Genomic DNA, 16164 nt, shown 5'->3' on the forward strand with positions numbered 1-16164 from the left:
ACTATTTTGAAACAGAAACACCCTGTAAGTGTTAGCCCAACGTATGCATACATTCGTTTTCTCTGTTGCATCCATACAGCAAGATGATTTCTTGCGCGAGTGAACGCGAGGCATCATGTTTATAGATAAAGAACAGCTCATCTGCGAAACACAACTTTCTGTATCTTGGGTTTTTTGTTTTTTTTTAAGTGAGTACAAGAGATGAAGTCCCTCAGACAGAACTGTTTATGAATTATTGAAGATATGAAAACAGCAAGACCACAGCCTGGGCTGCCATGGATCAATTAGAAAAATGCCAGAAAAGGAGTCATTCTTTGCTGCGTAAGCTCTTGGGACAAGCACCAAATGAATACAATGAGAGCACGTGCGTGCCAAGGGAAGCAGATGAAGGCAAAAAAGAGGGTGTTAGAGGAGAGAGCATCGTGGCCTAAAGCATACTTGAACATTTGGGGCCTTAGACAAACACTCGTAATAGTTGTTAAATTACAGCTCCAGTAGTAGCAGAGGGAGGAATGTCTCCACAAGGACAGCAAAATAAATCCTTTCTAAGAGAAAATAAATGGATATCATTAATAGACAGTGGGAGCCACTTACTCACTTACAAGTTGTTGAGCACAAAGCGGGGCAGAGAACGGGAGGAATAATGAACACGAGGAAAACGGGACTGTTGTGTTTTTAAACAAACATACTTTTATTAACAGAGATATTCATTTTTAATGGTGCCGGTTGTGGTTCAAACACTCCAGCACGAGACAGCCTGGTGCTTAATTAAAGTGGCCCGTGGCTTTGTCTCGTTTGGTGTTAGGCTACACATTGGCATTAAAGCAGGGGAAAGGGAGCTAAGACGCTGTGAGAGGCGGCCGAACGGCCACGCCGCTCTCGGCTGGATTAAAAGGGGTAAAAACTTTGACTCTTTACTCGCCTAAAAATGATTCTGAACTTTTTGTCCAACCAAACGCAGCACCAAGAAATCCTGCGTGGAGACATCTGGCCATTTGTAGACTGGACATTGAGCTGACACACAAACTGTTTAACTCAACACCGACAGCAGTGACTCACAAATTTAGCTGATCTTTGGGTCTTTCGCTCAAGACAACCTGACACTGTGGCCAACTCGCATACATATATAAAAACCTGTGTAGGAAATCTATCGACAATATATAAAATGAGACATCACGCCCCACAAGCCGGGAAGCACGAACCAGTGTCTTATCACGCACAGGCAGTAAAACGTTCAGGTAAACAGAAGCTCTATTTTCAGCTTAAATGAGACTTTTCTGAGGGCAGATTGTATCCACTGTAAATACGGACCCCCCTGAAGCCAATCTCTCTCTGCTGGGACTCGACAGGAACACGAAGCCACGACTTTACCATCAGAACATTTTTTTTAATGATCACAACCAAGCATCTGTAATCAGAAAAACACACAGCAGGTGTATCAACAGCCCCGAAGAGGAAACCACAATCAAAATAAACTGAGTTTAAAAAGAAAAATTACGCTTTCCCCTCAAGAAATTTCCCATAAATGCCACAAATATCCAATAAACATTTACCAGTTTAGCCTGCAAACATCACTGAAGCCGTAACAAGCAGGCAGACAATGACAAAACTCCAAATTAAATTAAAAATAATATTAGACGACACCCTGACTTTTACTTCCTGTGTGAAAGGGCTGGATAAAAACAAGGACGCCGTCTCCAGCAGACAAATCTGCAGCTTCATCTTGAAGTAACTTCATAAAGTTGTGCGGTTTTGTATGGAGCACGCTGCTGCGTCAGTGCTTACAGGATGTGGGTAATTTAACCTGTGAATAATGGGGTGTAATAGTGAGCACAGCTGTTATTTGAATTTGTTAGGTATTAGCATATTCTGCGTTCTTCATCATCGACCAGAAATCGTGTAGCCATGAAACACTCTTAATGAAAAGTTTTTATTGCGTTTAACTTTATTAAAAAATCTCAAATTTGAAGACAAATGGGTTTAATAATAATTAAATAACGGCTTCGTGTTTTATAACAAAAATATTAATAATTTCTCATTCAAGGAATAAATTCATTGAAAAACCACTTAGTTTTTCTCAGATAATTTCAGTGTTAGGTGTTGTAATACTTCGGCTTTGACCTTTTGTGGAACTCACTGGACTTTACTTGCAGCTTATTTACTTTTCTGCCAACAAAATCCTCAAACTCTTTGGGTTCAGCCACGTCTTGAGAACATTTTACGATCACTGAGCATTAAAAACTGAATTAACAATGGAAAAAACTTTCTGCCAACTTGAAGCTCTTCTCCTTTGTGAGGAAATGCTGATAGCTGTTATATTTATCAGGCTCTCCGTCTTAGTTTGATGTGTCCATATTTGCTATTTAACAAAAAGCTCATGTGAGGCAGACAAAATATTTTTGCGTATTTTGACCCAATAACAGGAAAATTACAGCTCACATTTCCATCCTGCCCTTCACTCTGTCTGTCTGTGCCAACAATCATACGACCCCGTATGAGCGAGCGCTTTGGCGATAGTGGAAGAAAAAACTCCCTTTTAATAGGAAGAAACCTCCAGCAGAGCCAGGCTCAAGGAGGAGGCTTGGTTTAGCCACAGCCAGCAGCGTTGGAGCAGCTGCCACCTCCTCACACCACCCATCCTACTTAAAGCAGGGGTGTCAAACATCAGGTCCTGGGGCCAGAATTGGCCTAGCAGAGACTCCAATAAAGCTCCTCTGGACAGCTTTGGAAAACGTGAAGGGAGTCATAAATTTTGGACTTCTAATTGTATTACACATTTCTTTTTACTGATAAGGACTTTGAACACGGCCGTTCATGCTACACCAAAGTAATTAGGTTAATAGATTATTCTGTCATTAAATGATAGAAATGTTTTTTGAAATGGGAGTTTCATTGAGCGGGCTGCGTGTGGCCTACGATGTAAAACGAGTTTGACGTCTCTGCCTTAAAGCATGACTGCATCCCACAGAGCTGAGGTGACAATGGGTACAACTGCACTTAATCATTCATCCATCCCTTGTCACTAACAATTAAATGTTAGAGCTTGGACAATAGATTGCGGACGCCATTGATGTGAGCTCATACACTCACAAGTTTGCAATTTCCATTGATCGAATCCTGCCATTAATCAGGTGGCCTTGTTGGTCAATCAATGTCCTTTTCATCATTAATTAGTGCTTTATCACCAATCCGCTGAGCTCAGTGAAACACGTGGACACAGGCTTTAGTTACAGCCTGCTAATTATGTGACACACACACAGTTCAGTTCGGTTCAGCATCACACAAATGTTCCTCAATAAGCCGAGATCAGCGGGATCGTGTCAGCCTTAGAGCGTAATGCGATCTGTATTTGTCTTTCATTTCTGCTTTTGGTTGATTCAACAATCCCTCCTCCCCACGTTCCCATTTTGTTCCCCAATCACTTCATCACAGCCTCTGAATATTAACACATATGGAAAAAAGAATAAGTTTGTTCTCCTGCAGCAGGTCTTCACATGTGGTTCATGCTATGCATTGGAAAGTGTTTATTTGACCGTGTATTTAGGCTTATTTAGGATTTTGCCCAATGGGATGTAAAAAGTTGATTGCCTAATATCTCAAAATTGCTCTGAACACAGATGGCAGCTCATAATTGAGATCTCAGAGCATATCAAAACACAGCCAGCTCGTGGTTACGCAGGCTAACCAGCACAGTCTTTGTGTATTCATTTAAGCACCCATGCTCTTCCATGTTTGGACTGAATTTGGCGTTTGTTCACTGGGACTTCTTCTCTCCTTGAACATATTGTTGGCATCTTTGGTCGCGCAGCCTAAACACAGGCTGATTATTGCTGTATTTATTTCCATGTTTTTGGCCGATATTCAGCTCGGAGAGCTTGTCAGCTTTAGTTACATTATTATTCCTCTCTTCAGGAAAATAGACATTTTTGAGGCACAGATGCGACACAGAGGCAGGAAGTTACTACCATATTCCCTCTGCTCTACTCCTACACACACACACAGAGGCTTGAGGAGTTTGAAAAGTCAGGTATTGCACGTATCTAGGGTTGGATTTTTCTTTAATAATCCCTCGAGTCCTGATGAGTTTGTAAACGAAAATGAAGTTCTGCGACCGCAGAAAAATTCAGAACGAGCCAATAACCGCCACAAATCTCCTCTCCCACGCTCACAACATCTGGAATTGTTCGCAGCGCACTCGGATGCAGAGGTTTCAGATGCTTCTTTAACGTGTACCTCGGCTGTGGTCCAGGCTTGCTGTGTGACACTTTAGATTAAATTCTGCATGGCTGCAATAATGCTGCTGTCAGCTTCATGCAGGGGCACGTTTCTGACAAGTGTGTTTATTATTGCTGTACGAGTGTGTGTGTGTGTCACAGCAATCACGGCACCCCAACTCTCTTGCTCTCTCTCTCTTTGACATGGACACTTAGATATGTTAATTGTTTTTTGCCAGCTTCTTTTATCCCCCACTTATGTCTTTCTTGGATGCTTGACATCGAGAGGAAATCTTCAGCCAGTGGGAATAAGCTGGAAAAGGATTACGATGATAAAGAGAGCACGCAGAAAGCAGAGCGATTGGGAAGTGTGCGTTTTTGTGACAGCAGGCAGGTTTCCCCGCATCCTTGGGGTGACAGCAGAAATTACTGCTCGCGCGCTCCTTCCTCATCTCGGCTCCTTCTCTTCTCCAATCCTGCTCACTTATTAAACCTTAATAGAAGCCAACAGGCCTGCCTGTCAGCCTGACGAACACTGAGCTGCTTGTCTCCGGGCTTCCAGCTCCAATTACAGCGTAACAATGAGAAGAAGGGAGAGGAGAGTGATTTTTACAGTATGTATGCTAAAAAAGGGGGAAAAAAGGAAAGAAAGTGGGAGGAGAAGAGAGGACATGAGACAAAAGAGGGGGCGAAGATGAGAGGGAGGACAAGGCTAATAAAAAAAAAAAAGGAGAGGGGATTAAAGAGGTGACCACAAAAACGAAATACGACCGAGGAGGGAGCGCAGAGGAGAGAGAGCAGAGAGATTTTGTTCCCTGTTGTTGAAAGCAACACTGATAAGATATTTGCTCAAAAATACTTTTATACTGCCTAACTGTCAAAATCAAAAGCACAAAGAAAATCAGAGTTTCTCTGGTATTTCGCTGTCTTTGTCTCTAACCCGCAGTCATCCGTTCCTTCGCGCAGCGCCGTCCTGCCCTCCCTCCTATCCGCTTGTTAGTCGTTAATCCTTTCTCAATTTCTCTCTCCTACCCACCGCTCCTTTGATCACCGGGGGTGGCGGCATGATGGGAGTAATAGCTTCGAACTCAAAAGAGAAGTAAGGAAACTTTTATTCACATACTTTCAAATCAAGGTTGCTCCAGTAAAATCTCATTTTATATTCGAGTGTCAAAGTTTCTGTTACTTCTGCAGTGTGACAGGCGCGGTTACGCTAAATTTCTGTGCCTACCAATAATCGCTCGTACTTGTCCTCCGCTCTCATTTCTACCTCCCCGCATTTAGAAAGCGAGTAAAGGCCTGCTAGCCGTGCCAGTTGTTCAACATTTGCCTTGATTAGAGCTCTGGCAGAAGACTCGGTATCTGCTCGCTCCAGAATCGCAGTTTGGCGCCGCTTTCAACAAAGGCCTTTGTGAACGTGTGTGAATGAGACGAAGGGAAGGAAAATTATTTTCGACCCACCATCGGTGATGATGATTATGATTAGAGAAGTGCAGCCAAGGCATAATCCCTGTTTATCACATGTACTGAGTCTTATCGTTCTGGCAGATTTGGCCGTGGTTTCTGTAGGTTATGATGATACTGTAATGACTGCAAAAACTGGGAACACGGCAGTGACCTCCAGAAAAACACGAGTTCAGACAATCGCTGAAAGATTTACTGGCGTTAAACTGTTATCTTGCAGCGTGCCCACTGTTATCTACAGCCACAGCTCCCGTCGGTGTCCTGTGATCTACACAACATGTGTTTTAAAGGCAGTTTACACGAGTCTAAGCAGCTGACTGTTCTTACGCCACTGATTTGTTCTTATTTCTGTGCCGTAGTCTGATAGCAGCGTGCCGTGATTTATGAACTGAATCATCATCAGTTTGCAAATTCTGAACACATTTTAATGATCACTAAATCACTGTGATCTTTATTTCCCGTAGTTATTATTTAACAAAATAAAACACCTTTCAGCGATGTTGAAACTGGGTTTTTTGGAGACCGGGGATGTAAATCTGTCCGTCTCTATCCGGTCGTTAAGTCTGACATCACTAGCCTGTCTGGACCTAAACTCCGCTGCAGGTCCATATATCAAACGATCACTATAGCATTACTGAGAGTTGAAAAACTGTCTAAAGTCTTTCATCTTTAATAAAATGATCAGCGTTCTGCTCTACCAGGTGTAACAATTGAGTTTAACACCCAGGCATCCATGAAAACGGAATTTATGACATTTAACGGAGTTAGAAGTTAGCAGGAAGTTAGCTCGCTAGCTTCTATCTAAATACAATATAGCATGTCCTGACTGCGGGGTTTTGGAAACAAATTAAAACGTACAGCTCTGTTATCACTTCCAACATAAATGAAGACAGAAAACTAAACAGCAGTGACGTTTGTAGGGTTACTGAAGTTTGGCTAGCTGGTATATAATGATGTGCTATGTGACCATTAGCAACACAGCTATGTTAGCATAATATAAACAAGCTAACTTTTTTTCCACTCGATAAAAGTTGACGTGAGTGTTCTCGGTGGTCAGGAACAAATGTAATCGCATGGCAGGATGCTGTAAAAGGACCGAACTTCAGCCAGGAGAACAACTGAGATAATCCATCCACAATACGAGGTTAGTCATTCATATACTGCTGCATGGGCTGGGCTGTAGTTACATCCTAAGGTTTTAAAAACTGAGCTTAAATAAATGATTAGCGGTAATAAAAGCCGAGGGAGGTCAACAGTGATCACTGACTGTTTTAGGAGCTTTTTGAGATTAAATAGAAGAAAATACAAAACATTAAACATGTTAACAACACAAAAGCCATATTAAACGCAGACTACTTTAGGCCTGGAAGTAGGATTCGTCGCGTCATCACTTAACGACCGGATAACATTCCCACGCGCCTTTGCACTCAACAAAGAAAAAAAAACGCTGTTGTTTTTATAGCAGTTTGTTACGCTGGACTTCTGAATGGAGTTTGACGATTGAGGAAGAAAGAAAAACACGATTCGAGCAGCTGAAATGAGTTTTTTAAGATATGATTTGATTCAGATGGCCTCTAAAAACACAGAAGGAAACCTCACTCGCTGTTTTAACTACTTACATCTGTTAGATGTAGCACACGCAGCTAGTGAGGATGGGGTGCTAGCCGGGGCGTGTGCGCATTCTTCGTATCACAGAAATGAAATTGAAATGTTTGCTAAAACAAACCAGACTGAAAATTTAGTTTTAGGTTTTGAATAAAACTATGAAGTGTTAAGTTTTTGGTGTTCCTGCCAGCATCATGACTCAAACCGTTAGCCATTTTAAGATAAGATAAGATAAGATAGAACTTTATTAATCCCTCGGGTGGGTTCCTCTGGGAAATTCGATTTCCAAAAAAGCACAGCACCGACAGAAGTTACAGAGTTATACACACACACATATATATAAATACAGAGACAATATAAATAAAATATACGAAGGGGATAAATAGAATAAATAGGAATAAACATAAAAATACAAGTGAATTGCACATTTTAGATGCTAACAAATTAATTTGCAAACTATTTGAGGTTGCTACAGTTCGATAGGTTCCTTAATCAAAAGGCAAGCAGGGGAACTTTTATGCGGTTTGAGAGCCAGAATCCATGTTTTAGAAATACAGCACATCAAAACAGAACAAAGAGACTTCACAGCTTCCCGGTGGACCTGTCGATGCCACGAGCACACACTTCTGAGCTTGATAGGTTACGACTGTGTCAGCGTACAGCCGGTGATCTGAGGGGCTTTCATCTCTGGAATCCACCATTTTTATGCATAATGTTAATGTGTTTATGCACGCAGTGACGGTGGGATTTCACGTGGCAAAGCACGTGCGCTGTAGTGTGAATAAGTGTGTATAGATGTATGAATATGTGTGAGTTAATAAGTAAGTGCGCGCTGTGCCTGCATCCATGGCTCAGTGATTTTGCTCATTATCCTCGTCTCCTTCTCCTCTGTTGAAGAGACTGCAGGCGCTGTTTCGTTTCTTGTTTTTAGCACGTACTCCTTCCTGCCGTCTTACTCCTTTTACTTTTCTCTTAACAGATACACTACATAACTTACCCATTACCTCCACTACCTCCTCTACTTCTGTTTCACGCACACAAACGCAGTGCACCTCATGCTGTGAGCTGTGAAACTAACACCAATGTGTGTTCAAGCCAGGCAGCAAACTGGGAAAGAATCGAAAGGCTTTAAAAAGAAGCCCAGCTCCTTACTTGGACTAAACCTTGCTTGCTCATAAACCCTGTTTACTCTCGGGATGACTGTAAAACCATTTACAGTCTGTCCCTGACAGCGTTTTCAGAGCGCGGCTTAAAGAAAGCTGCTGGGGACTTGTGCACAACTCTCTCGCACAAAAAAGATAAAGAAATAAAAACACCAACCTTGGCTCCCGAGGGCCGCTGAGACGCTCACTCGGCTGATCAATATGTTAAAACATTTATGCACACCACCCATGTGTTTGTAATTAAAATTCCATAAAATCTCCACCAAAAAACACACTGTTAATAGATTCTGGGTTTATTAGCGAGGGCACATCAGGCTTTTGGCTGATTTAGAGTCAAGGCTTTCAGTGATGACTGCATAATTACAGACCTTGCTGCCTATATATTCCACTTTTCCATCCCGCTATTTCTATCCCGTGTATCTACGTTTTTAACTCACCCTCATTTGGCTTCCTTCTTTGTGCTTATAGAAAACTCTGCTAGGGGTAAATGAGGTAAGTCTGGAGTTGCTTTGGGCAACAACGTGTGTTAAAATCATCGGGGGGGGGGGGGGTGCCGTGTAATCAAATGCTACAGGCGTTTTTTTCTTTTCCATTCTCATAAATGTTTTTTTCACAGCCTACGCACACATGTTGCTATTCCTCATTCTTTATTCGATTAGATCAGCAGACCTTGTTCTCCAAATCTGGTCAACCTTTTAGCGAAAGGCAGTTTAACAAGAGAGAATCTGTTAGCAGTTTCAGCTGCATCCAATCCAAACAAAGCAACTGGGCTGTGGCGGACACTGTGGTGAAATAAATTGTTTTGTAGAGCTTCTCGTGTGCACGAGAGTGCACGTGTGCAAACATGCATGCGTGTTTTCCTCAGTAGGATGTAGCTTTTTACTATTTCCCTCTATATAGGGGTGCTATACAGCGCTGGCTGTGCTTTCGTTTGGTAATTGATATTCTCATTTTAGGTGCAAAGCCAAACGTGCACTATCGAGAGCAATAATAAATATTCACAAACTTGTCGCAGGCAATAAATTGGAGAGCAGGTCCGCACAGAATTAGTCTAACAATCTGCCCAGAGGGTTCACGTCTCTCATTCCTAAATCATGAAGCAGGCAATTCAACTTAATCTTTCTCACATGCTACGTCCATATATCACGTCTGTGTGTGCTATATACCCACCAGCTGAAAACACACGCCACATTGTTTTTCTTATGTTAACACCACCAGAGCTGAAGTGTTGGAATCTTTCCACATACAAATTTATGAAGGTTTAACAAAATGATTAAACCATCAGGCCTCACGTCAAGGCGGGCGGCTGACAAAAGCTGCTTTCTCCGTATACGTGCAGCCGCTCGTCTCTTGTGTTAATTTACAGGTGGCCTTTAATGAAATGTCTCGGCCATGACACAGGGCACCGCAAATGGACACCGCCAGGATACTTCCAGAGCTGAATGATCACTCAGAATCACGGCGCCTGTCAGGACCCCGGACTACAGAGACTTTCGACTGATCAATACCGGAGTGCCGCAACAAACTCCGGGGTTAACAAGATAGGAAGAGGGTGACGGACAGTGAGTAGAGGAAGGACGGAAAGAGGAATGGAGGCCGAGAGATGTGACAAAGAAGAGGTGTGCGAGTGTCAGAGGGAAGAGAAACACCAATGAAGTGAAAGTAAAAACGGGGTGCTGGGGGAGCGTGAAAAAAACACAGCAGTGTTATTGATGTGTTTCAGAAAGGAGGGAAAGTGTTGTTTGATGTAGGGGACTCACCATGGTCGATTTTCGTCAGAGTGACACAAAAACAATCCCCAGAGCTGTGAGAGCAGAGTAGTTACAGCACTCTGGTTGTCACACTGCAGGACTTTCAGGACGCGGCACCGGACCCGTATTACTCAGCGCCCCGGGCCAGTTCAGATTCCTCAAACAGCACGCAGCCCGCTGTTTATTTCAGCAGACGGAGACAAAGTGGAGCGTACGCTCGTGTGCTCTTGTGCAAAGCGTAGGGTCACCTCACACCCCATCTATATTTTGCTGTTCATACAAATGTATCACCTCTGTTTGAGGCTGGCACCCGGCTCATGCAAACCAGGACGCTCACCATCACAAACCATCGCCCCACACTCATTCTCAAGTAAATGTGCACGCTAAAGGGTCTGTACCTAAATATAAGGCACAAAATGTAATCAAAGTAAAAGTAGAAGTACTCAGTATGCTCTTATTTTACTGCAACTAAAGCACAAAAGCATTGTTTTTGTTTTATCCCACTGACGAAACATTCGAGGCAATTTAACTGCACTACAGTTGATCTCATTAAGCGCACTACAATCAGTTAAAAGAAATATTAAATATTTCTTTTTTCTTTGTCAGACTGTTCATCACGTTGTTTTATTTGATTGAATCTTTGCAATCAAGCACCTAACGATTTTATTTGTGCCCCACAGTTACAGTTTATCAAGGTTGTGGCCTCAAACTTTGGATTAGTAAAAAGAAAAAGGTTACAGCATTATTATCAGACATTAAAGCCTTTGAACATTTGCTTGAAAAATGTATTTTTTTCTGGAAATCAGTCCCTCTCTCCTCAAAAACAGTGCTTTCCTTTCACTTCTTTGTGTCAGATGTTTGAGCTTCAGTGTGCAGAATGACACACGTGCAGAGTTTGACACCAGAAAGCAGTTTTTACTTTCATCTTCCGAAGGAGGAAAGTTTCTTTGAGCTCACCTAGGATCTGACTTTAACACTTACATGTACAAGATGACTGCGTGACATAAAAAAGGAAGCCCGGCTGGATCCGACATTCATCTGAGACGAGGAGCGATGTGGAAGCCTGCACGTGTTCATTCGACTTCTGTAAAGTTTAAATATTTTCATGAAAATATTTAATTATTCATAGAGTCGAGATTTTTAAACGGGGCACAGGTTTTTTTCCCCAAACTCTTTTTGTGCTTAATAAACATTTAAAACAAATGATCACTTAAAAGGGACTATTTTAGGATTTACTGATTCATAGGAGGCCTTTAATTATTCATTAGCAAATAACGATTGAAGCTTGGGAGAAAAAAATGACAGTTTTTCTTGCACTGCAAGAACAAAAACAATAGAGGGACGAAGTCTGCTGATCAGCTCTGGCTGACAATGTAGTAACACCATCAAGTGGAGCTTATTTTATTTAGATCGCGCCAAATTCTCAAATCATGGACGTCCTGTGTATTATAAGATAAAGACCCAACAATAATACACACTGTGGAAGAGAGCCAGAGATTAATAATAACTAATGATTCAACGCAGAGAGGTGTATAAACACAGTGAGTGAAGAAGAAACACCTGGTGCATCATGGGAATCCCCAAGCAGCCTACACCTATTGCAGCATAACTAAGGGAGGATTCATGGATTCGTCTGATTTTGACAAATCCAAGAAAAACACAAACATAACATCGGAAACGTTCACGCTGTGTATACATAGTACCGATCGAAGGCCACTGAAATATTCTGCAGACACTATGTTGTAATACCATATTTTAATTACAATATATGCGACATTTTTTCCCTCCAATAAATGCTTTTGATTTACATATGTGACGGTCATAAGGCTACACACACACACACACACACACACACACACACACACACACACACACACACACACACACACACACACAGAAAACATCAATCAGCCCAGATCTGAGGCTCTCTGAGGGGTCAGCGGGTTCCCATGTGTTTTTTAGTGCTCTCTGTGAGGAACCTGCTATGGAGAGCGAGATGCGATGCGAGCCAAGAGGACTCGGAGGAAGAAGTCAGATGAAAGAGCCGAAAACCTTCAGGAGTCCTTGCACCTCGCCGAGCTTTCTAAAGGCTGAAGCTACTATTCTTATCTTCTTAGAGCTCTTTAAAAAAAAATCCACACTGAAAAACCAGACAATATTTCACCACCCAAACACACACTTACACATGTCAGTTGGTAAATGGTGTGAGGTCCTCGTATTTCATCAGCCTAAACCTCAGTATTCACCGAGGGGATTGGCTCTGTTCTTCAAGCCTCTCAGAAGCTCCTCGGGGTGGGAAAGATGTGAGAGCTAGAGCGCAAGCTGGTGTCTGGGGATGCGCAGTTACGCGCTGCGCTTCCTCCATCTCCGCTTCCCCTCACTCTCGCTCCCTGCCCTTGTGTGCGACTTGCAGGAGTGACAGAAGAGAGTTAGGATTTGAGGAAGGTGGTATGAAGGTTTCTGAAAGCTCTCTGCCTTGCCTCTGAAAGGGGATAGCATCATCTCTGTCTTTCTCTGCCTCTGGATGGGTTCAGACTGCAGGGCAACACATTTATCATCAGCAAACTTAAGATCCTGTGTTTTAACCGGCTGCCGTTTAAATACAAAGAACTCTGTTGGCTTTATCAGCCCCGCTGCCCAAACCTCAGCCGAGGCCCCCTCCAAAGTGCAATAATTAGGATGGAATGAAATGAGGCCGCGGCTGTAAATTTGGCAACACGTTTTCCTTCCTAAACAAAGCTCGTCACAGCGTTCCAAGCAGCCAGACAAAAAGCACGAGCCCGTCCTAGCTCTGCGGTGATCGTCATCCACTCGAACATGACGCCACAACAAGGGATCTCCAATCTGCCTTCGCCTCATTGATGTTTTAGCGGACCTCAATTACTGAGTGACTGCATCCCGCTGTTCCACCAGTCAAAACACTGCCTTTCTTCAGGAAATATTTTCACAGCACCATAATTGCTTCCATCTGTAGCTACGCTGTGGCAACACTAGCTATGTCATTACGGCTGAGTGAGTTCACAGCAAAAACGGGTGCCGAATGTGCGACTCTGATTGTTTGTGTGTCAATTTGGATGCAGGCGTTTGTTGGAAAACCGACTCCGTTATTATCAGCAGAGGGAAAACAGAGATGTGAGAAAAGTGCTGTAACGGAACAAGGAGGGAATCTGACGTCTCGGCGGCTCCGGCCCCACAAACACCCACACATCGCCTCCGAATCCTGTCTGATGACTAGTTTAACAGAGTTGACTTTAGCTGATGAGGTGTCTGCACAAACACAATTTGACTCTATCCTCAAAAGGCTTGCAAACAACAAAGTAAAATGAGGCAGTGTTGAGATTACTGCTGCCGGAGGCTCTTCCGAAGATTTCGCAGGACCCCAAAAATGATGTGGATACGAGAATCTTTCTTTTAGAATTAAGATGCCCTCACGGTAAATTAAAAGACCCAAGCTGGCGTACTGACATACCATTTAGCCCGTGTTTATGCTGTAACCGATTGGCCTGTCAGCAAAGGTTACGACCTGGAAAAACTGAAGCCGACCAATCGACGCGTTGCGAGAGCCTGTCGCAAGTGGATCTGACATATGTGGCGTCTGTCGACACTTTAATCAAATCTGACTCATTACACTGTTTACAGAAGTGGCTTATATTACCTGTCACACGCGTGTTCACACATTCTCATCTCCCTCACACACACACACACACACACACACACACACACACACACACACACACACACACACACACACACACAAAACACTCGAGCATTTCAGAGGTAGTTTGGGGGTTTCTGTCAACAGAGTATGTTCTGCTCAAACATCATTAAAAGTAAATCCAGCATAAATCCAGCTGCAGTTTGTCACGCTTGCTGAGACGTCCACTGTGAAGAGCCTTCTAAATTGGAGGGCACACAACTGCTCGCCCGCAGATATTAATGACGGTGTTCCTGCAAGCAGAACTGTAAGTGCAGACACTCTGCACAACTTATATGTGCAGTTTTAGAGACCAGAGGTACAAACGCAGTTCTCACATGGCACACTAAAGCAAATAAGCTGAAGAAGCCATTAAGGGCTTATTAAAAGGTGGAATACAATATCAACACGTGTAGTCACGGCAACCTTAATTATGGCAAGTCATGTAAATTTCCTCTGAGGCCAGGAAGAGCATTCTGTGCATCAGCAGCCCAAATATTTTTATTTAGTACTTAATAAATAATCCTGTGATGGACTTGCGAGGACTCCAGGGTGAACCTCGCGTCTCTGTCAGCATCTGCTGGGATCGGCTCCAGCTCTCCTGTGACCCTAGCTGGTAAGAAAAAAGAAGGAAACCTCCCTGCGACCGCTTCTGACCTCGGGGCGATTCCTCTGCTCGCCTGGTGGGAGGCAGCCTGTCTCAGACTGACTGCAGTCTTCTCAGACAGGCTGGAGGTTTTCAAATAAATGCTGTCTAACTTTTAAATGAAGACAGATTGCTGACAGTCTGCGACGTGGCTCTTTGCAGTAGAGTTGACCGAACTGCTTGTATTCCTATGTGAAAGAAAGGCTGCTGAGCGTGTTTGTCATTTTGCAGTTAAATCCTCACATCACAGTTTGTAGAGGAATTCCTGAATTTCCGTTTAATATCTCTGAGATTGTGGCTGGAATGTGAGTAGGTAATGGTTAGTCTGCACGTGTAGATGGCAACAAAGTGATTTTTGCAGATTTATCATTAAGTTAATCATCGTATTATCACAGATTGCCTGCCACATTGTGACTGTTTGCTTGTTTTATGGACCAAAATTGCTTTAAAGACAGAAACGGACTGAAAAGTCTGTGTCTCCAGGACGGAATGAAAAATACATTTATTTCATTCCATGCTGGAGTTGTGTCAGAATTATTTAATAACTGATGAATGTACTGACACTGCTGACCTAACTATGGGTATTATTCACTGCGCAGCAGACGTCCCTGTCAATATTCATGTTATGTCAATATTACTGCTACGTGATGGTTGCATCTTTTCAATCACATGAGCAAGAGAAGGTCTGCTAAAATCAACATGAAGTCACAGACAGTATTTTATTAAATTAAAATGTATATGATGTTTGTGCATGCATTTATAAGAGCAGGGATGGGCAATTATTTTCACAGCAGTGTGGCCCCCTGGGAAATTGCCCACTGCTGCATTAGAGCCTCGAAACTGCTGCATGTGTACAGATCACAGCTTCACCATCCCAGTGTTTGTGCTGTATGTTAGTTTGTATGAGAGAGATTAGAGAGCAACAACAAAGTGCCTGCACAAGAGAAAATAGAGCCTATAGATTAATAGACTTGCCTTAGCACACATGCCCTGTACACACACACACACACACACACACACACACACACACACACACACACACACACACACGTGAATAATTGAATCCAGATATTTCTCTGACCTCATCTATTTCATCAAAGTGTCCCTCCCACAACACGCCGTCTCAATTAAATGCTGTGCTTCCAAAGTCTGCTTTGATCAAAGTGGGTTTAGAGCAACAGCATGTCTCTACATACTAATATTTGGGGTGCGTGCGTGTGTGTGTGTGTGTGGAGGAGGGATTTTGTTTCTAATAAATGCACAGAGAGCCATACATAACCACAAGTCAATATCCTGAGCTACGCTCAACTTCCTCACCGTTTCCCAATAAGAAACTGGTCTCACGCTCCTGACACTGCAGAAAGAAATTCCTTCAGTGATGCTGTGAGAGACATTATCCTCATTTCATTGACTTTCATGACAGATGGACTAATCTGAAAGAAGCAAAGTAAAGACGTGGATGCTTGCGTGAGGAAAGTAGAAGGACAGCTCCTCTGTGATGTGTGAAAAGAAAAGATCAGGAGGATACGAGGCAGGTGGTTTACGTCGCCGTGGCAGAGTTACAGCCTGGTCACAAGCCCGCCGAAGAGGCCAGCGACAGCTGCGTGACGCAGGAGACGCCCGTGGT

The 16164-nt window shown here is 43.1% G+C and overlaps 1 protein-coding gene across 1 annotated transcript in view; it reads right to left on the reverse strand.

The window, feature by feature from the left end:
• The window catches only part of sema6bb (sema domain, transmembrane domain (TM), and cytoplasmic domain, (semaphorin) 6Bb), a 134820-nt gene that overhangs the window by 6351 nt on the left and 112305 nt on the right, over positions 1-16164 (reverse strand). The gene's annotated exons all lie outside the window — the stretch shown is intronic.

The sequence above is a fragment of the Copadichromis virginalis genome, linkage group LG23 (assembly GCF_057382275.1).
Source record: "Copadichromis virginalis isolate Kocher_CV1m ecotype Utaka linkage group LG23, C_Virginalis_male_GT1.1, whole genome shotgun sequence".
Lineage (NCBI taxonomy): Eukaryota > Metazoa > Chordata > Actinopteri > Cichliformes > Cichlidae > Copadichromis > Copadichromis virginalis.